The following is a 22,521-nucleotide window of genomic DNA, read 5'->3' as shown; positions in this document are numbered from 1 at the left end:
GGCCAACACAAAGCGCCAGTCTGGATTGTGCCAATGACACCTTTATTGGGCCAACCAAAATGCACAATTACAAGCTTTCAAAGTCACACTGGCTTCTTCATCAGGATAGAGTAATTGTTAGTCCTAGGCCTGCATTTCCTCTTTCTGGGCTTAGTTCAGATGGTAGGGAGGGCTATCTGCAGGTTGGTACCTGCCCCCTTTTTTGGCCATGTGGTCACTGGGAGATTTTCAAAGTCAAGAAACTTTAACATCCATTTGCAATTCAAAGAAGATGTTTCCTTGGAATCCAGCATATCTCCTTCCTTTGTGAAGCCACAGGCTCCTACATCAAGAAATCTTCACGTTTGGCATCAGGAAAACTTCCAGGGCTTGGCATTCTACGTTTAGAAACATTCAGACAGGCAAACCCCCTTCCTCAATGTTGGAGCCCTGGCATGCAATATTGTACAGTGTGCCCACGCCATATGCGGGCACACTATACATGGCTTCCAGCATAAGCGGAAGCCGCACGGTGAGAAAAACTGGTGTGCATGTCACTGTGCCGCCATGTGCACACGCCCATTGTTTCCAATGGGACGTGAGCATACGCGGATTTCCCCTTATGTGGGGGGATCCAGAACGGATCCCTCACATAAGGGGAGGGCCCACTGTATTTATTTTAGACCTTCAAAGGCCCATTATATCTACTCCCAGCAATTCTGCTCCAAGCAGACAGCAAAGCGAAGAGCATCCTAAAGGGTTAATAATAATAATAATAATAATAATAATAATAATAATAATATTTGTGAGGTTGAAGGGTTTCACGGCCAGCATTCATAGTTTTCTGTGGCTTTTTCAGGATATGTGGCTGTGTTCCCAGAGAATTTATCCCAGAACACAGCCACTTAGCCTGGAAAAAAAAAACACACACACACACACACACACAATAATTATATTTGTTTCTTACCCATTCTCTCCCCATGAATCTGGGCAGAAAACAACAGCAGACCAACAAATATATAGCATCCATTAAGAACACAATATCAATTGAAAGAACAAACAAGACACAGGCATATTAAAACAATCTGCAGTTTAAAATTCCATTTAAAATTTAGAATTGAAAATCGTCTGGATAAGCTGGTGTGCAAATAATAATAACAAATAATACATAAATACAGTGTGTAACAGGATAACAAAGTGTGTGAACTGGTCCTGACTCCTCCATGCTAGCTGAAGGATTCTGTTAGTCCAAGAAAGTGACATTACCACTCTGAAAGGATGTCATAGCTCCATTTGGCCAAGATCCTTTTGCAAATAATTCCAGCTCTCCTGTTTTCTATTATAGATGGCATTTCAGGAAGTGCCAGACATGTTATACCTGAAATACAATTGAATTGGGAGATTTACATTTTCTGGTATAATGATTTTTCTCTGTCCACAGATTAAAATGTCTTGAAATAATCTCCCATCAAATTTGTTTCTCCTATGTCATATGTAGATTTGACATCCATCAAGCTAAAGCAAAACAATACTTTGCTTCCTAAAGGGATGAAGTGAACACGTAGCAGCGCACAACACCAAAGTCTTAGGGGCAGGTCCTTGTCCCTTCTCTGTCAAACCAGAGTTTAGGAAGTTACTTTTTTGGGTTACAGCTACTAGAATCTCTCTGTGGTCCCATGGGATTTCTGGGAGCCAAGATTTTCCAAAATTAACTTTCTACTTCTACTTCAGATAGGACATTAGCTGGCTGAACATATCCCTTGCATCACTTTTATTCTCATAGTCATCATGATCATGATCATCATCCCATCCACTGTCACTACAATAAAAGGAAAGAGGGAGGGAAGAAAAGTAAGTGGATATGGGCAAACTTTGGCATTTCCCAGAGAGATCTCTTCAGTCCCATGTACTGTTCTGCAAATACAAGCCGCCAGGGTGCCTCACTTTATGAAAGCAAATCAACGGAAGTCCAGATGATAGTTTGTGGTTTTCACAAGCCGCCAAGAGAGGCCAGCAAAATCACTGCAGTTCAGGCTATTTTTTCCCTTTCTACTGTGATGCATCATTCCTAGGATTTTTGTGGTGCACAGCAGATGGATAACCAATGCCCTGGTTCTTTATTTAGACAGTCGATGTGGAGAAAGTGAATATATATATTTTAAAAAAACCTCTCCAGGAAGATCCAGCAGGCGCCCTGCCTGTGTCTGGGAACGTGGGTACTGCAATGGTAGGGCATCTGGATCAGGCCTTTCCAAACAGTAAGCTGGGCTGGTGTCGTGAGCTGTGCAGAAATGAAATGAATAAATCATGGGTATGAGTTTCAAGCTCCTATGCTTAGAGCAGTCTGCTGTGTCTCTTTGATTCATAGTTCTGGCTTTGTATACTTCCATTTATCATTTTGCAAAGCATAACTCTACCGTATTCCAGCACTGATTACTGTTGGATTGTAATGATAGAAGCAATGTCCAAGTTACCTTCTTTCTTAAGTCATGTCTTTTTGTGTCACTATTATACATGGGGGAAGGGGGTGTCACATAGGGCTGCCTTATTCCAGTCATAAAGCATCCCCATATCAGTGACTCACACAACGCGTGGGAGATGGTCTCCTCTCAACACTTTACCAGCTCTAAAAAAAAGTTTTACCATTAGCGATCAGAGAAAACGTGCTGAATTTAAGCTTGCTGCTATGCCACATGGTGGTAGAATTCAGAGATATAACTGTGTTAGTCTGGGAAATCAGCATGCTAAGGGATCTTGTAGCACCTTTGAGATGAACTGAAAGATAGAAGTTGGTAGCATGAGCTTTCATAGACTTGAGTCTATTTCCTCAGTTGCATTTGAGGAAGTAGACTTAGGTCTGTGAAAGATAATGCTATCAACTCCTTTCTTTCAGTTAGTCCCTTTGCATGCAACACCTCATCTGATACATGATCAGGGGTCCCTTCATGCTACACAATTATAGCGCTATAATTCCACCTCAGCTGTTCTGACTGAAGCCTATGGAATCTTGGGATTTGTAGTTTGTTGAGGCACTAGAGGTCCCTGGCTGAGAATTTTGACTACCCCTTCCTAAAGTGCCAATCCCGGGATTCCATAGGATGGAACCACTGCAATTAAATTGGGCTCAAGGTGCTATAATTGTGTAAAGTAAAAGAGTTCCAGATTTCCATGGTCTTAAGCCAGGAGGGGCATATGACCCGCCAACTCTGTTTTTGTAATTTATGGGGATGTGTATGTGTTTTGGCACTTTGTGCATCCCTAGTATGTCCCGGGGAAAGGGGGTTGTCCTCTAGATGCCATACAGTTACCTATCTCAGATCAAAAGAGAAAATAGAAATTGCCTTTACTGGCATAGTCCATTATCAGCATCTTATTGATTTGATTATCACTGTGTTCTTAACAGGTACTGGATTTGGGGGCATACGACAAATATGACTGGTTAAGAAATAAGCATGCGACCTATAGAATAAGTAGATAATAGGTAGCCCTCCAAATGCTGTTGGACTCCATCTCTCCACAGTTCTTGCCACTTTAACAAATTGTGGAGCGATCTTGGAGTTGTGGCTGTCAACATTTGCTCTATAATATTAGGTGAAAAATAATCTTAACATACCTGTGTGAGTTAGTCGTCAACTGTAGAATTAACACTCTTGTTACCTCTAAATCAGAGCAGTTTGGCCAGATGTATTTGAAGAAAATCAATAGCATGGTTGACTTTTAAATTCAGCTTCAATTCCTAAGTCAAACCAGGATTTTTCATAAGCTGTTAGTTGTTTAGACACAGAGAGCTTTGACACATATACATATTCTGAATTCCTCATATGTATATACAGTTTGTCATATAATGATGGAAGGTAGATATACAGTGCATTTGAGAGAGCACATTTGGGGATCTGAAAAGATCGTCCTCATTGCAATAGCAGTAGCTACCAGATTTATGATATTTTAGATGAACAAAGGCCAGTAGATGTGGGATATGGTAGACCTGAAATGATGGATTTGGGAAAGTCCAGGACAAAATGATCTGGCAGGGTAACTTGCCCCTCTGTGTCAGCTTTTCTGTTGCTGCATCAGATTCATTATTAGAGTGCTGCAATGAAAAATGACAGATGTGACAGTAATGTGACCTTAAATGATGGATTTGGGCAGCAGTGGAGCTAGTTAGGGGGAATGAATGATCCAGTAGGACATGAGAATTTTCACCATTATGTTGGCAATATGCATCTAACTCATTTCTAGTGAATAGATGCAATGTAAGTTTAGGTTTTAGCTGGGAGTGGTGATGACAAAGGCTAGGTGGAGAAATTAATATTTCTGCATTGAAGTATTCTCTCTCTCTCTCTCTCTCTCTCTCTCTCTCTCTCTCTCTCTCTCACACACACACACACACATGCCATTTCCTGCACAGAAAATGCTATTTTCTGCATGTGTATTTTGTGCAGAATAATTTCTGAATTGCAAATAGGAAAACTCTGAGGTTTTCAAAGATTTTCTTACAGTGAGAAGAAAAATTACTCATCACTACCTTCAGGATGAAATTTGGGTCCAAAAGACTTTACAGAAATAATCCAGTTTCAGACCGTTATAACTGCCCTGGCTCGGTACTAGGGAATCCTGGGAATTGTAGTTTATTGTGGCACCAGAGATCTCTGACAGAGAAGGCTAAATGTCTCACAAAACTACAGTTCCCCAAATTTCCTAGTATTGAGCCAGGGCAGTTAAAGAGATCTCCAAATCGATTACTTCTGCAGTATGTTTTGGACATTCGTTTGGATTCCTCTATATATTCTTTGTCAAAATTTGAGTTTTCTGTATGGATGCTGTTTTGACACATATACTGTATTCATACTAAAATTAATAACATGTAATTTACCATGCAGAATTTAGATTTGAATTGGAGGGAAGATAACAGCTTTACCATAAAGGCCCCATGAACTCAAAAAGGGGAAAGGCTTGTATAATGAAATAAATGTTATCTGTTACAGACCAAACTCTTGAGGTCTCCAGTCCACAGCCATTCACTTTGAATCTGTGATGTCACAGTAGCTATCAGAGCTGTGTCAGAGCACTGGCTTCAGATAAGTGAGTATATTTTCTATTCAGTCTTGGCTGAGATACAGTGGGCTCTCTGCATTGGTGAGCTAGCAATCTGTGGATCTGGCTTGCATGCCCTATATTATTCATTGGTGGTACTGATGTGTACACACATCACTACCCACTGAATAACTGAATAATGGAACAGGACCACCTGCATTTTTCTCATCCATGGTGGCAGGATGGGGGTGAAAAAGAATCCCATGGATGGAAAGGGTCCATTCTATTCTGATGTCATAGAACATTTTGAGATACTCTAAAGTGCTCTGAAATAAATTTTAGCCCAACAGAAGCAAAATGCAATGGTGTGTACTACTGCTGCAAACCAATAGAAAGAAACAGAATAGGTTGAACTTCTGACCTCATTTCTTCCTCATAAAGGAAGGTTTGTATCCTCCTGGCGATCTTCATCATTTGGGAGAAACTGAAAGAAATTCTGTTCTGTACAATGCCATAACACATACTGTTAGTGGGAAGGTGATATGAAGCACTTAGGAGGATGAAACCAAACAGAATAAAACTTTCTATAAAATCTTGTAGGCTTCCATTTATATATAAATAATAGCATTTGGTGTGTTCTGTTCTGTGTCCAGTAAAATATTCTCTGTGCATGTATGCATCTCTGAATTTCACCATTGAGATTACTATGGATTAAAGTGAATCTAGAATATTTAATGTCATGATTTTTGTGCCTATACATTTCTAGCAAAATACACAGTTCACTAACTTAGGATCCTAGGGGTTTATGCTGGCATTTTTATATTTTCTGAAAAGTGGGGAGAATGGCTATTGGTGAAGCAATTGCACGGTGCTGATGGTTCAGCATACTCTACAACCCAATAAAAATGGAGGGAAAGCATATGATATGTACCTCCAAGTCAGTGGCACTGCCATAATCACCCATATGGTACCACAGTATCCAAACATCTTCATGGATGACCTGTAACAATACTGCCTCAGCATGTGCACCCCAAAACCTCTCTTCTACCTATGGTTTCTTGATGACATCTTTCTAATTTGGCCATATGGAAAGCAATCACTTAAGAGGTTCAATGAGGATTTCAACAACTTCCACCTTACCATCAAAAGGAGCCCAAAACAGCCCACACTTCACGTTCTTGACACCACTGTGCAATGAACTTCCAAATATCATGTCTATTGAAAACTCACTGATCGCTACACATAAATACATGCCACCAGTTTCCACCTAGAACACACTACCAAACCTACTGTTTATAGCCAAGCTCTTTCATACAACTGCATCCACTCAGACCTCAAGACACAGACTCAAAATTCTGGATTTACAGCAGATATTACTCAGGCTACAATATTCACCAAAGGAGATGAAGAAACAAATCAAGAAGGAAAGACTAATAGATAGGATTAGTACTACTACAAGACCAAAAATACAAAAGAAGAGAACATCCCTAACTGTTACCTACTGTCCTCATTTAAGATCATTGAAATGCATCATCAATAAATTACAACCAATTCTGGAGAATAACACAGGCATTTCATAAGCTCTAGGAGGCAGGCTTTTATTGGCCTACAGAAAGCCTCAATATCTTAAACCAATGACTCACAACAGGATACATAACATGGATGGTAATACAGGGATAAGATCCTGCCACAAACCCAGATGCCAACTCTGTCTCCAGTCTATTCTGGGAGCAATATTACAGGGCCAATAACATCACTCACAACAAGGTACATTTACTTATTCCTCCTCCAACATGATGCCCCTCTATACTCTACACTGGATAAACAGGACAGTATCTATGCAAGAAGATTAACGGACACTGTTAATCTGTGATTAGAAATGGCAACACCCAAAGCAGTTGCAGAACATTTTAATCTTTTTGGAAACACAGGCCCATTACAGACCGCCCAAAAGGGGCGGTCTTGGGCCGCTGCTGGTTGCAGTGTGGAGGAGCCGCAGCAGCCAAACCGCACGACTCCTCCGCACTGCAAAAAAGGAGTGCGGAAATCGCGCTCCTTCCGGCAACCTGGAAGAGACGTCGCAAGTGCCAAAGCGCGCACTTGCGACGTCTCTTTTGGGTTGGGACGTGCGGACGCAGAGCGTCCGCTACGTCAAGATGGCAGCGCCCATCTGTATAGGGCGCTGCCATTTTGACGTATCGATTACGCGCGAGGGGCAAGGCACGTCTGGAAGCGCCGCTCCTCACGCATAATCGTGGCACGATGACGGCGCCTCTTGCGCCCGTCTGTAACGCGCCACAGTAAGGGATTTACAGGTTGTGGTTCTTGAACAAGGAAATTTTAAAGGAAAACAAGAAAGAGAAACTCCTGAATTGAAATATATTCATAAATTCCAATTTATTAGCAGAAGTATGAATAAGGTCAATGGCTTCATGCCACACTACATATATCAATACAAGAGCCCTTGCTATTGCACATAAAATGAAAGGAATCTTGTTAGATGTGAAGTCAAAGGCTTTCATTGCTGACATCCATAGTTTTTTGTGGATTTTTCTGGCTATAAACTCTAGAAGAATTTATTCCTGACATTTTGTCAGCAGCTATGGCTTCAGAAAATGCTGAAATGGAAGGGAATGTAGTATACCCCACTCCCTTTCATTCCAGCATTCTCTGAAGATGCCAGACACAGCTGGTGGTGAAACATCAAAATAATCTCCTCTAGAACATGGCCTTATTGCTTGAAAAACCCACAAAAACTATATTCTGTCAGAATTTTTAACCCTGACTTTTGGTAAGCAGATTTATTGTTTTCACACATAAACACTAACCAACCTCTGTAAAATTCTGAAAGACCTGTATCATCTTATTCAGCCCTTTGAAAATTTAGGGCAATGGACATGATTGGCATCTTTCTGGATCCTTTTATAAACTATGTAAATTGGCTTTATATGTGAGCATTTATAATCATTCTGTACTGTGTCCAAAGAAGTGGTTTTATATTCACAAAAGCTCATGTAAAAATAAAAACCAGTTAGTCTTAAAGGTGCCGCCACATTTCTTCCCCCAGCCTTCCTTCCACCTTTTAAAACATATACTGTATTGTGGTTTGAACTGACTGGGTGGAAGGTGAAGAGTTAAAAGTGTCACACATCCTTCTCTGGGCCTTCTGAAGTGCAGAGTAAATTGTGCGCATGAACCCAGCTCTAAACAACAAGAAGGCAGCCAGGCTCTCTTTTTAAGAGAAAGGATGGAAATCTTACTTCAAAGAAGAAAAACTAAACAAGCTTGTCTCAATATATAAGTATCTAATTCTTTCACTAATAGAGATTTTCACAGACAACAGATCTGTTACACAAGATGGGGCGAGCTTCTCAGCTATCATGAAATCAGTATGGCCATTAAAAAATACACAGCCCTAACTAATGAACTAGATAATCTGTTTCCTTACAAACAACTCCCAGGGAGAGTTTGTATTTACAGGAAAATAATCTCTCTTCTAGCTTAACAGTTTGATTTTGTGATTTCCTAGACCTTTTCTTGTGGCTCTATCATGCAAAAGAATGTTTTATGCTCCTGAAATCTCAGAGCACAATCTAGCCAAGCTGACATGCTTCCAGGTTCATTTATTTAGTTTGGAGAGATTTGAGCATATGTTTAAATCCCACACTGAAATTAATGGAGTTTTGAGAAGCGCTTAACTTTAGCTGGAATGTCTCTCTTCAGTATCGAGGGAATGATGGGTATATGACCACATTCCTATCTGGCTTTCCTCCACAGTTTGAAAAAAGAAGCGACAATACATCTGCAGCTAATTAAAAATCTTGAAATTGAGACTGATTACAAGAATCAGTCTTCTATTAATAGTGCTACCTTATCCAGGGCCACCCCAAAATAGTTTTTACTGTCTGAAGCAGAGGGGCAGCAGTACCTTCCATACACATCAAGGTGTGAAGTATCTAATGCTAGCCAAGTTATTTTGGCATGTGAGAGAAGAAATTCACAAGCAATTCACAAGTCCTTCATGCCATTTCTGGCAAGAAGAACTAATTCAATAACGAGAGGTTTGCTGCCCTTTCATGACACCCACAATCTTTTGCCTAAGGCAGCTGCCTAACTGCCACTAAAGCAGGAACTCTTCTGGACAAATGCAGAGGGAATCATTTCCCATTATAATTTATTTTGATATGTTTGATTTAAACATATGTACCTGTATGTAATAAAAAAGCACAGATGATGAGCAGATATTCTGTATCTGCATTAAATGGTTTAAGGTCAGTAAGCTTTCAAAAAGGACAAAAATAGCAAGCTGTAAAAATTCTGGCCCCAGAGGTTCCTCTCAGTTCTAAAAGGTCTCTCTCTCTCTCTCTTTCTCTTTGCAGTCATTTGAGCTAATTATAGCTAGAATAGGAATTGTGTAGCCCACCAGATGTTGGTATGAAATGACCAGATTCCTATGGATATCCAGGACCAATGGTAATTGTTGGAAAAAGTTTCCCAACCAAGCATTCTCGTTAATCCTCTTCACCTGTTTGATTTTAGAACAATGAGGCTTTAGTCAGTAAAGGTTTCTTGCTTGCCAATACCCTATACTTGGAGAACCAGCATGATGTAGTAGTTGGAGTGTTGAACTACGATTGGAGATCACAGATCAATTCCTAGCTTGGCCATGAAACCCTGTGGATGCAATGGCAAGCTTCCTCTGAAGAAATTTTGTGAATCAAATCCCATTATGGTGGGAGGGAAACATGATGGGGGAGGGGCCTTAGGGCCATCATAAGCCAGAAAACAGTGTTGCCAACCAGCCTCGAAGATATTCCCCAGAATGTTTTATCAGAATCCAAAATCCCTGGAATTCCCCAATATTTACCGGAATATTCAGTCAAAATCCCCGGAAAGAAATTAATTAAATTCCCCAGATTCCGGGGAATTCCCCGAAAATTGGCAACACTGGCCAGGAAAGACTTGAAGGCACACAGCAGCAGCAGCAGCAGCAACCCTATACATGCTATCTCTAGAACTTTTCCCCCCCCGTTTGGTCAGTCACTCACTGTAGGGATGTATCAAAGCAACCAGACCATGGTGTGTTTGCAAGCATATAAAGAAACTCCTTGTTTAAGATGATGAATGCATGCCCTACTGAGTAGTTTTCTGTAGTTAGCCAGGACTTAAGCATTGCATGTAAATATGTTTGACTGTGCCTTTAGATGTAATTAGTATTTTTTTTAAAGCTATGAGACTTGCATATTGCCTGGTTGCATTATTTTGCTAAAACTAGACTTGGAGAGACCCAAGAAATTCAGCACTTCTACTTGTGAACTCTGCTAAAGGAGGCTGAATCTTAATTGAACCAGCCTTCATCTTTCCCAGAAGAAGGGGTAACACCATGAGAATCTATTTTTAATCCAACAGTGATGAATGCTGAGCATTGCAGTCCAACAATATCTGGAGGGCTGCATATTCCCTACTCCTGCTCTAGTGGGAAAATTCTTACATTACTCTAGGAGCTTGTTGCTACTTTGAGGCAACAACAGCCTTCATTGTTTCATTTAGGTTGTAATCCTATATGCCAGGGGTGGGAATTGCATGGTCTTCCAGATATTGTTGAACTCTAACTCCCAGCATTCTTTACCATTAGCTACATTGGCTAGGACTGGGAGTTATGCTTCAGCAACACCTGGAGGGCTGCACAATTCCTACACATGCAGGACCAAGTTCCACTCAGTTTAGTGGGGCTTACTTCTGAGCAGACACACGTAGGATTGCACTGTTGATTCATTTCTTTCTCATGACATACTAGTGGTTCTTTGATAGTATGCCTGTATGCAGTTTCAGAATTGGTGGCACAGACTGACAAGCACATGAGCATTCCTGGAGATCTTTAGCCCTGTTATGCTTTGTTAACCTTGTGATCTTTATTTCACTTTTCCTCTCCCCCAACCCTCCTCATGCACAACTGCCTTCTGTCTGGATCCTTATCTTTCATGCATGCGGTAATCTTGGAGGATATGTGTGGTTGTTTTTTTTTTAAAAGAGGTGGTTGCATAAAAGCAATCTTAAATATTTCAGTCTTGTTTGGAGTCAACAGGGTGTAGCTGTGGGATTAACAGCAGTTTTTGTTGTTTCATTAAAGTTGCCTTCAACTGCCAGATTTTTAACACTGAAGAGGAGAAGATACTGAAAATTGTTCACGCCTAGAACTCTTCTGTTTAATCTACTTGCATCCCCTGAATAATTTTGACTGCTTTTTGGCTTTAAATGCCTCAACTGCATTTCTTAAAGTTCAACTGAAATTTTATATTACTGCAATGCTAGAAATTTAATGACTCTAAGAGAATTTCATTGGGATAGAGGCAAAATTCTTATTTGGAACTCTGCTCCCTAATAGATTTACCCCTGCCTCTGTTCTAGAGTGAGGTTTCCATCCAGTAACTCATGTATTATGTCATAGCTGGGGAACCTGGGATCATCTAGATGTTATTGAATTGGTGTTCCCATCAGCCCTTGCTTTTCAATAACTGTACATTATCATCTAGAGAGCTACTAGTCCTGCAGTCCTGTATTTTGTTGTTGTTAACTGCCCTTGAGTCGACTTTGCCCCAGTACAGACCATCGGTTTGTGGCGGCCTGGGACCAATTCTAGGGTTCCGGAGTGCGCAGCATCCACATGCTCTGTAACCCTAACATGTGCTGGTAGCACCATCTTTAGGCACCGCTGTCCACATGGCATGTGCATCAATGGCATCATGCATGCATCGTGTCCAAACAGCGCACTGTGCACGTCATGTCACTGCGCCACCCCAGAGCGCTTATGGTGCTTTTGCAGCCATTTTGGAGCTCCTTTTTGCTGCGGATCATTGCCACAGCTGTGTGGTTGCCATGGCAATGTTCCAGAGAAGAAAGGGGCAGCCTCGTGCTGCTCCTGTCTGTACCAGGCCTTCAACTCATGGTGCCCTTGTGAATGAGACATCTCCAAGAGTCCTTCTCCTGACTGCCCTGCTCAGGTCCTACAGGCTGAGGCCCATGGGCTCCTTTACTGAGTCTAACTATTTGGCATGTGGTTTTCCTCTCTTTTTAATGCCCTCTGCCTTTTCCAGCATCATTGTCTTTTCTAATAATTCATGCATTCCTATGATGAGGCAAAATTATGACAAGTCTCAGTTTATTCATCCTGGCTTCCAAGGAGAATTCATGCTTGATCTGTTTTAGAACCCATTTGTTAGTCCTCTTGGCCATCCATGGTATAACACTCCTCACCAGAACTACATACATCTCAGATGAGTTGATTTTCTTTCTGTCAGCTTTCTTCACTGTCCTGCTGTCACATTCATACATTGTGATGGGAAACACCAGGACTTGGTCTATTCTTACTTCAGTGTTCAGAATTATATCTTTGTACTTTAGGATCTTGTCCAGTTCTTTCACAGCTACCCTTTCTAGTCTTGGGAGATTATCACATTAGCTTTGTTGCCCCAGGATGTAACTTTCTTAAGGCGGATCTTATCACATTAACTCATTCCTGGCCAGTATGCAGCCCATATGCAACCAGGGCTTCTCTTGCAGTTTTTCAAGAATGTGATTTTCCCATTCTTGAAAAGATGCAGGACAAGCCCAGAGAAGCCAGGGTTGCATATGGGTTACGTACTTCCCTGTGAAGGGTGAATGCAATAAGATCTGCCTTAAGAAAATTACATCCTGGGCCTATCCCTGCAGTGAAGCTAATGGGATAATCTTCTGATTTCTAGACTGCAGTCTTCATTCTGGTCAATATTTAATCCAAGGTATGGGGATGCTTTGACTATTTTGATTTTCTCATTGTCTAGGATGCATTTTTGGAGCTCTTTCATGGCCATTATTTTTGTTTTCTTAATTTTCAGCATTAAGCTCACCTTCTTCAGTTATTGTTTCAGGTCCTTGTTGGTTTTTACTAGTAATATTGTGTCATCTGCATATTTTAGGCTGTTAATGTCCCCCCCCCCTCCTGATCTTCACTTCTCCTGATTCTGATTCTAAGCCTGCTGTGTAAACAGTATTTTCTGCATACAGGTTGGATAAGCGGGGTGAGAGCATGCATCCCCAGAAACACCCAGAGCCTTAGATTTCATGAGGCTTCTCTCCAGGCTCGTGACTACATTCACACTGAGAACAAGTTAACACTGCAGGGAGGGGGAAAGCCCAGAAGTGCCAACAAAACAGGGGAGGCCTTCACTAGCCTGCTTTTATGCATCTAATTCTCCATGCAAGTCTGTCTCAAGCAAATGTTTATACAACCTTTCACTACATCCTGACTGATAACAAACTAGCATCCTGTCAGGTAAACTAGGACAGTGATTTATGGGGAAAGTCAGGACTGAAGGCAAGGGTCTTTTGCAGCAAATACTGTGGCAGCAACTCCAGACATTTAAATCTAGCCATAGCTATGTAAGATATTTAACTGATAGCATAGCTGCTGTGGCAGAGGGATTAGGAAGAGAAGATTCCTCTTCAACTGTTGGCATGTTTGAAATGATCAGAATCAATACACTGACTATGATAATCTACACACTGGTTTATTTGATAACAACAAAGGAAAACCTAATAGGAACCACCCTTGAGTAGTTTTTACATTTGCCTAACAGGTCTGCCACCTGTTTCTTATCTCAAGGAAGGGCCCTTTATTCAGTAATAATTCATTTTAACATTAAAGAAGAAAACCTTCCTTGAAATCAAGAATGGGTGGAAAATCTGCTAGCTATCCACCTGTCACTTCAAGCAAACACCTTTGGCTCAGTGTAGGGCCTGTATTGCACTGCAGAAATAATGCAATTTGACACCGCTTTAATTACCATGGCTCAATGATATGGAATTCTGGGGTTTGTAATTTTGTTCAATATTCACCTTTCTCTGCCAGAGAGCTCTGGTGGTACAACAGGATTCTATAGCACTGAGCCATGACAGTTAAAACAGTGCCAAACTGCATTATTTCTGCAGTGCAGATTAGACCTAAGCCCAGTCCTGGAACATTTTAAGGCTAGATGAGTCATGGAAACAGAAATGTAATAACAAAAGGGCCAGATCTAAAGTGTAGTGATATTAAATAATTTCCCAAGGCCAGTGTGTTATTCCTCATGATAACAACAGCATGGTGAGTTTCATTTTGCAGATTTCTCACACAGGGAGGGTGCACCTAATGTATGTTGTTGACTGAGCCACAGCAGCACATGGCACCCTGAATGCAGCCATTCATTCAAGACAAGATATGTAATACACAAAGCCTGTCAAGTTATTTTGGTTCATGAAAACCTCTTAAAAGCATTCCCAGCAATAAAAATGCAGAATAAACTAAATAATAATTTACTACCCTCTCCTGATACAAAATATTGCTTCTTCAGGTGGCTACTTCACGCTGACTGGCCCTGTTTCCACCTCACTGTGAATATTGTGGCCAGCCTGAGAGGACTCTTGGATTACACGGACTACCTCATATGGGCCACTTTTGTGGACCTGGTGGTGAATTTTCTGTTTCTAACATCCTGGGGGGGGGGGGCTGCATGGATGCCACAATACCTCTTCCAAATAAAATAAAATTAAAAAATACTGGAAATGGATAAAATTTCATATCTGGTTTTGAACTATGCGTTTTTTAAAAAACATTAAACAGTGCACAAGGGTCCAACAATCTATATAAAAAGTGAATTGGTTATCCTGGAGACTTCTGGGAGACACACTTACTCTGATTTCTGCCAGGAAAGCAACAACAGGGAATCTGGAAATAGGTTGAGAGCCACAAATAACCCCATGCCTGCACCTTGCCACACCTGTCTTATAGTTCAAGGGGACTCACTGAGAATTACATATCTCCCACCTACATCTCAAATCTTGCAGTCAGATCTCCAGGAGAGCAGCACTTCTTACTATTAAGCAAGTTGTTCTTGCTTTCAAATCATTTCCAACTTATGACAATCCTAAGGTAAACCTTTCACAGTTTTTTTTAGCAAGCCTTGTTAAGAGTGGGTTTGCCTGCCTCTGAGCCTGAGAGTGTGTGACTTGCCCAAAGTAATCCAGTGGCTTTCCATGGGTAAGCAAGGATTTGAACCCTGGTCTCCAGAATTGTAGTCCAACACTCAAACCACTATACCATGCTGACTCTCCACTAATCTAGTTCTTCATCTAATAAGTATGTGCCTATGTATTTAAGGTATCTGCTGACATATGGAGACATCATGAGTTTCATAGGGTTTTCTTAGGCAAGGAATATTCAAAGCTAGTTTGCCATTGCTCGCCTCTGAAATATACCGGATATTCCATTCAATGCCTTACCAGGCTGACCCTGTTTAGTATCCAAGATCAGATAGAATCTGATGCCTTCAGGGTCTTTGGCTAGACTGCAGGGTTTTTTAATTTATTTATAAGAAAGGATATCATAACCTCCAATTGGCAAGGACAGTCCCAGTTAATCTCCCGTTGTCTCACTTTTTCAACTACTTTTAAAATGCCCCAGTTACTCTCTCCTCCTCCCACTTTCCCCCTTTGCCCTCTGTTTACTTCAATTTCTGAAAACTGCATTCAAAATGCAAAAGTAGCTTTCGCTCAATAAACTGAATAGGAGAGAGAGGAGAGGTGGAATGGAATCTTTCCACATCCAAGTAGGCTCAGGCAAAAGCAAACTGATACTGCCTCTTCTAGCTTGTGGGTTCTTTCTCATTAATAAATTTTGCCATCTTGAGCACACTCAACTGTTGCTTGGCCACACACACCCCAGTTTTTATCTGTAAAAGGTTGGAGGCCATGGGATATGACCAAGAATTTACCACTGGTGTAGTCTCTGGCACTATGAATTTACCACTGGTACTGCACCTTTCACTGTCTATGGACATTTTTCACAGTCCTAAAATGTAGGCCACTGCTGCTGTTGTTTTCTTTCTCCCTTTCTCCTCATCTTCCTCACACCTTGGTTCTCCTTTAGTGTTAATCATCCACATTCACCCTTCCCTTCTTCCTGCCTCACTAAATGATGGATATTACTTCACAGTTAAACAACAACACTGTGAAATGAGTGTTTTATAGTGAGAAAATGCATGAAATTATACATTTAATGGAACTGATTCCTCAGTTTTACTGCATTGACGAGATTCTGTCAACATGTATTCATGACAAAACTTAGGTAAAAATAAAAAGATTTAATGGAAAAGATGTAAATTTCTCTCCAAGTTTAATGTTATAGAAAACTAGTTTGTTTCACAACTTGTTTTGCATTTATAAATCTATAATAGCTGTGAAGAAACCACCCAGCTCCACTGAAATGAGTGTGGTCTGAAGGAGAACATGTTAACTGTTATGGGAAAACTTTGCTGCAGACTGAGCCCCACCTTTTAAAGAATGGTATTTCTCAATGTCAAACTTCTCTTTCCCCCAAAGTGTTTGATTTTCTTTTTAAGAAAATGCTACCCTATATGTCTTATTTTGTAGGTTTGGTTTCTACACTGCCTTTAGCATGTTATAGCACCTTAGATAAGGCTATTACCATGTAAATTAGACAGATAATGAACTCTGCAGAAATGTTCATTTAGAGTAATATTATATATTAAATGAAATGTGCTGAATTTCCTGCTTTAAATGAGATCATATAAAGGTCAATGATTGCAAAATAAGAGCACAGGATCTAAGTAGAAAAAAATCAATGCCAATCTACTTTATTTTTACATCACCATGTGTATATAAATGTGTCAGTCAAATAAAACGTTACATGTCCCTTTTCTATTTGTAAGGGAAGCATCAACTGTTTACCTTTTTTGTGCCTTTTGTCATGAAATAACCTTTAAGGAAACAAGAAAAATATAGTTTTATTATATATTTTCAAGACTTATAACTTTTGAGTTCCAAAAACTGAACCAAACATATTCTTAGAATCATTGTTGACATAAACAGGATAACCATTCAGTCTGTAGAGACTTTAATTAAGACTGGGTGTGGAGACAAAATTAGTAACAGGATTTCTGGATGAGACTAGAATAGCATAGAATAGAATAGAACAGAACAGAACAATATGAATGTAGGTACGAGTTTTGTTCTAGAATTCAGATCAAAAGGACTGTGGCAGTTGTGCTCCTGTTCAGCAACCTTTCATACCTATGACAAACTAGTTATCAAATCTAAAGAACTTCCAAAAGTAGCCTGTAATATGGCCCGGGCCATGCTATTTAAAGTGAAATAAAATCATTGGGCTCTTTATAGACTGTCTCTTGTCCTTCTTCTTGGTAAAGTCGGCAGACGTCACATATATGTAAATACATTAAGGTCGGGCCGTAGCTTGGACTTGTGTGTGCCACATATGAGAGGTCTCACTGTTTTAATCGTCAAATTTATTGGCCTTTTTCACATGTAAGGGTAAACCTGTAGTTTAGCATTATGTTCATAAGCCTCAGGCATGTCTCTTATTCTCTTCTCTCTTCTCCTAGGAGCATCAAGGCCAGGGTTCCTTTCTGAGATTCAGGCCCAGTACAGAATAGAAGAAAGGGATGGGTAGAGGTTTCATATAAAAGCCAAAGAAGAAGAAAAAAAGTTACCCCTGCTACAGCCTCCAATGCACAGAAACACCAGCATAAAAAACATACAGAAGTTAGTGTTCCAATCATCCTGTCCCTCCATGAACTATCAAGATGATATTCTGCTTCCCTGTAATTCTGCAAACAATGATTTTGAACTTGTTCTTTTCCAGGGCTTCAAAACATTATTTTTGAACTATATCTCCCAGTCAGTAGTGCCATGGCAAGGAGCAGATTGTAGAAAAGGTCAGTGGTATTTCTGCACTGGGTGTCACCTGGTGCGTGGGGTGAGGCTTCTGGGGTGGGGCCACTGGGAGTGGGCTTCTGGGAGGGGGCTGGTGGTGGTGGTGTGCACGCCCCACCCCACCATGCCATGTTGTCCTTTTCCTGATCAGGAAAACAATGGGATGGTGTGCAGGTGGGAGTGCATGCAGGACTGGGACATGGGGAGAGTGTGAGGCTGGCAAGTGAAGGGAACATATGAGGAAGTATGAAGTATGCATGGGGATGGTATGTGGGGGGAGGGAGCATGCACGGGGGGAAGCATGGGGGAAAGGGCCTGACCAGATGTCACCCCCCCTTCTGGGGTGTCACCCAGTGCAGGCTACATTATTACACCCCATAATGACACCACTGGGTACATCTGTTTGGAGTACATCTTCTAGAATCTCATAGTAAGCTAGACTTCTGGTCTTGCTGGCCGGGGAATTCTGGGAAGTGTAGTCAAAAGGATAACCTTTTCCCAAGCAATTCCTTTGGCAATTTTTTAATGCTATCTCAAATTCTCTCCCTTTTCTTCTTTTCATCACAGAAGATTAAGAACCCCCTGAGCTTTTTAATTCCAAACTTTGTCACCACCTGGCAGGGACATCATGAGGGGGCCGTAGAAGGTTCAGTCTGCAGAAGGTGTGTGTGATATCACTGGTTCTGCCTTTTGGAAGAAATGGGCTGTTGAGTTCATCTGTGTCCCTTTTAAACACAGAGGAGATGGTGTGAGTGGGCCATGGCTCAATGGGAGGAGAAAAGATAGGGTGGTTTTTAAAAATTAAATATTAATTTTTTAAAAGATTGATTTTTAAAAATATATTTTTAAAAATATTATTTTTACATTTCTTTTAAAAACATGAAATCTTACAAAAATTCACTTTAATCACAAAAAACAAAATACTTCGATATGGGATGAGGGACACTTGGTTTAACAAGACTACATGTGAATGGGATCTAGAAGTCCTAGTAGACCACATGTTGAAGTGAGTCAACAGTGTGATGCAGCTGCTAAAAAGGCCAATGCAATTCTAGGCTGCATCAATAGAAGTATAGAGTCTAGATGAAGGGAAGTAATAGGACCCTATCGCAGGGATTTAAACCCCGGCTTACCTTGTCCAAATTCAGTCCTAATTCTGGAGGCAACCAGGTGTTATTGTAAAGAAATTGCCACCAGATTGTCACCCAGGTCCATCCTGGATGCAGCCTGGGTCCTGTAAACCACTTTGGCAGCCGTTTTTAGAAGTGGGAAGCTTCCAACATCTTAAAATGGCTGCCGAAGTGATTTACAGGACCTGGGCTGCATTCGGGATGGACCCAGGTGGTGATTTGGTGACGATTTCTTCGTGATAACACCCAACTGCCTCTCAAATGGGAACTGAACTCAGGAAAAGTAACCCCATGTGAGAGGGGTGCCACTCTAGTGCCTCTCTATTCTGTCTTGGTCAGGCCTGACCTAGAATACTGCGTCCAGTTCTGGGCACCACAATTCAAAAAGAAAGTTGAGAAACTGGAACATGTCCAGAGAAGGGCAACCAAAATGGTGAAGATCTGGAATCCATGCCCTACAAGGAGAGATTTAGGGAGCTGGGTATGATTAGACTGGAGAAGAGAAGATTAAGAGGTGATATGATAGCCTTGTTTAAATATTTGAAAGATGGAGCAAGCTTGTTTTCTACTACTCCAGAGAACAGGAGCCAGAAAAATGGATGCAAGCTACAGGAAAAAAGATTCTATCTCAACATTAGGAGGAACTTCCTGACAGTAAGGGCTGTTCGACAGTAGAACACACTCCCTCAGAGTGTGGTGGAGTCTCCTTCTTTGGAAGTCTTTAAAAAGAGGCTGGCTGACCATTTGTCAGGGGTGCTTTGTTTGTGAATTCCTGCATAGCCTGGAATTGGACTGGATGGTCCTTGTGGTCTCTTACAACTCTATGATTCTTTGATTCTATGAAACTATGTACATGTAAATAGATTTAGGCTATGTGTATGGTATTGCAATTTAAAGATATATTTTTTACATTTCCTAATTGTTTTATGTCAGAACTGTTACCATTACATTCATTGATATATGGGAATTATGATTTATTAATAACATTAGTAGAAAAAACATTATTAAGGATTCTGTATGGTGTGTTATAAGAGGAGGGCAAGGAGGGGTGACACCATGAATTATCACAATGAGTGACACCAACCCTAGTGACACCACTATCACCTGGATTTGGAACTCTGGCCCAAAGATGATGATGATGATGATGATGATGATGATGATGATGATGATATTCATTTGTATCCCACTCTTTCCCTAGAACTAAAACGCAGAGAAGCTCACAGTATTAAAAGAATAGTACAGTTAAAAACACAGTAAAGTGATACATTAACATAGAATTAAATTATTACAACATTAAAATAGATTGTTTAATAAGAAGTTACATTTGAAAAGTTTACTTTTTCATCACTGTAATGCGATGAAGACATGCAAACACCATAACACCTCAGTCTGTGTTTGTTGTTATTATAATCAACCACTGTATTTTTAGGTTAATCTTTCTCATATTTAGGCTATGGATTTTAATATTTTATATACTTTTATGCCTACTTCATTTATGCGAATAGGTTGCTTGTAGTGTATTATGACCCAATTAATTCACTAGTAGAAGATGTTAGTGTCATCTCCCTTTAAAGACCTGTGGCACACACAAAAAAGACCCTTGTTTCTCTGAAATTTCTCACATAGGACCGGAGGATACTTTCTTCCTAACAGACTTTAAAGCCTGCTAATATTATAAGAAGAAGATTAGGAATGGGAAGGGCAGCTATGAAAGAACTAGACAAGATTCTGAAATGTAAATATATACAATTCAGCACTGAAGTTAGAATCATGTAATCCATTGTAGTCTCCATCACTGCGTATACATGTGAGATCTGGACAGTGAAGAAAGAAGATAGGAAGAAAATCAACTTGTTGGAGATGTGGTACTAGAGAAGAGAATACCATGTACAGCTAAAAAGACAAACAAATTGGTCATTGAACTGATCAAGTTTGAACTATCCCTGGACGCCAAGATGATCAAATTGAGGCTGTTGTACTATAGCCACATTATGAGAAGGCTTGACTCATTAGAAAAAAAAATAATGGTGGGAAAGTTGGATGGTAGTAGAAAGAATGGAAGGCTGCACACCGATGGATAGACTCAGTCAGAGAGGTCACGAGCTTGAATCTGCAGAACCTAACCAGCATAGTCGAGGACAGGGGAGCTTGGAGATGTGTCATCCACAGGGTCACCATGAGTCAGGGTTGACTTGAGGTCAGTTAACAATAGCCAGCTCTGACTAATAGAAAGTAAAGCTATGGCCACTTTTGGAATTATGAAGATACTCAGTGGAAGATGCAAACCTTTGGATTTACAAATCTCAACTTGGGTTCAGATCAATCTGAGCAGGAGCAAGACATTTTCTCAAGCAACTGGCTGGGGTTGAAACCACATCTATCACATCTAATATGCTTTAGATACAGACTTGGTCTTAAACTTTTAAATATAATTCCTTTATATATAATTCCTTTCAGTGAGGTAGCATTTGTTTTGCATCTCCAGAATGATTTTACTCTAGCAAATAACAGAAATGCAGTTCATGCACATTTAAACTCAGGAGTCCACAACGCCTCTTTTACAAAGCACATTTCTGGCATTTGCAGTGACAAAATGCACCATCTGTAGGCTGAATAAGGGATGTAACAACGGAGCTAATGGAGTGTAGCAATATAAAATATTGGCTATTAAGAATGATGGGCAGAGAAGGAGAAGCTGCAAATGATATACTGAATGGGATCCTAACAACAAGGAGGGAGGGCAAAGAAGAGAATAGGAAGGGAAGAGTTGGGTCTTAAGGTATCTGGTTGCTGAGAGAAGGGCAGATGGAAGTTTAGAAGTGCATGAAGAGAGGGAATGCAACATAATCTAAGATATGATTTGTTATGGTCTAAATATAGTTGTCCAATAAAGTTGAATTTACAAACCTATCACAAGAAGGATGTCATGAGGAAGTAATAAAACTTCATTTTACAGTTGAGCATTATAAACAATAGAACATACAATAGTAAGCCAGTCTTACTGTGACAAAAAAGTTTGGCCCATTCTTTTACATTTCTAGTTTCAGTTGTTGTTGTTGTTGTTATTTGTTGCTACATCTTATATACAAAATGGTGCCAACATTTGGTAGATTAGATAGTGCTTTTGGCTGTTTGCTGCATTATGTCTACATGGCTTGACTTTCAAAATCATCCTGCTTTACAAATGCCTTTCTTTCCACCTTTTTCATTCTCTGTTATATATTTTGAATTACTCATTATGGTTGTTTGTAATACCCATAGGAGAAAGTTTAGGAGAAATGTCTGAATATCCCAAGGAAAAAATATCTGTTGTGTAGGTGGTTGATTACTGTTTTATGTTTATTTCAAACTTTTCCAGCATAAAGCCTGTTTATATACATTCATATGTTTTGCTCATACATTTTATTGTGATTGATTTTATTTGTTGCTCTTACCAAATACATGCTGTAATCTACAGTTTGATTCTCTGAAATAAAATAAAAGCTCTCAGTGTTACATTTATAATAAAACTTATGACTGTTCTGTTAGTTTGTAGAAATGGGGTTTTAACAGTGGCAAAGAAATTGACGCCTTACCTGCCTTCATGTTAGGTAGCTTCTCAACTTTTGTTTTA

Source organism: Sceloporus undulatus, chromosome 5 (genome assembly GCF_019175285.1).
Source record: "Sceloporus undulatus isolate JIND9_A2432 ecotype Alabama chromosome 5, SceUnd_v1.1, whole genome shotgun sequence".
Lineage (NCBI taxonomy): Eukaryota > Metazoa > Chordata > Lepidosauria > Squamata > Phrynosomatidae > Sceloporus > Sceloporus undulatus.
This window is presented reverse-complemented; position numbering follows the sequence as displayed.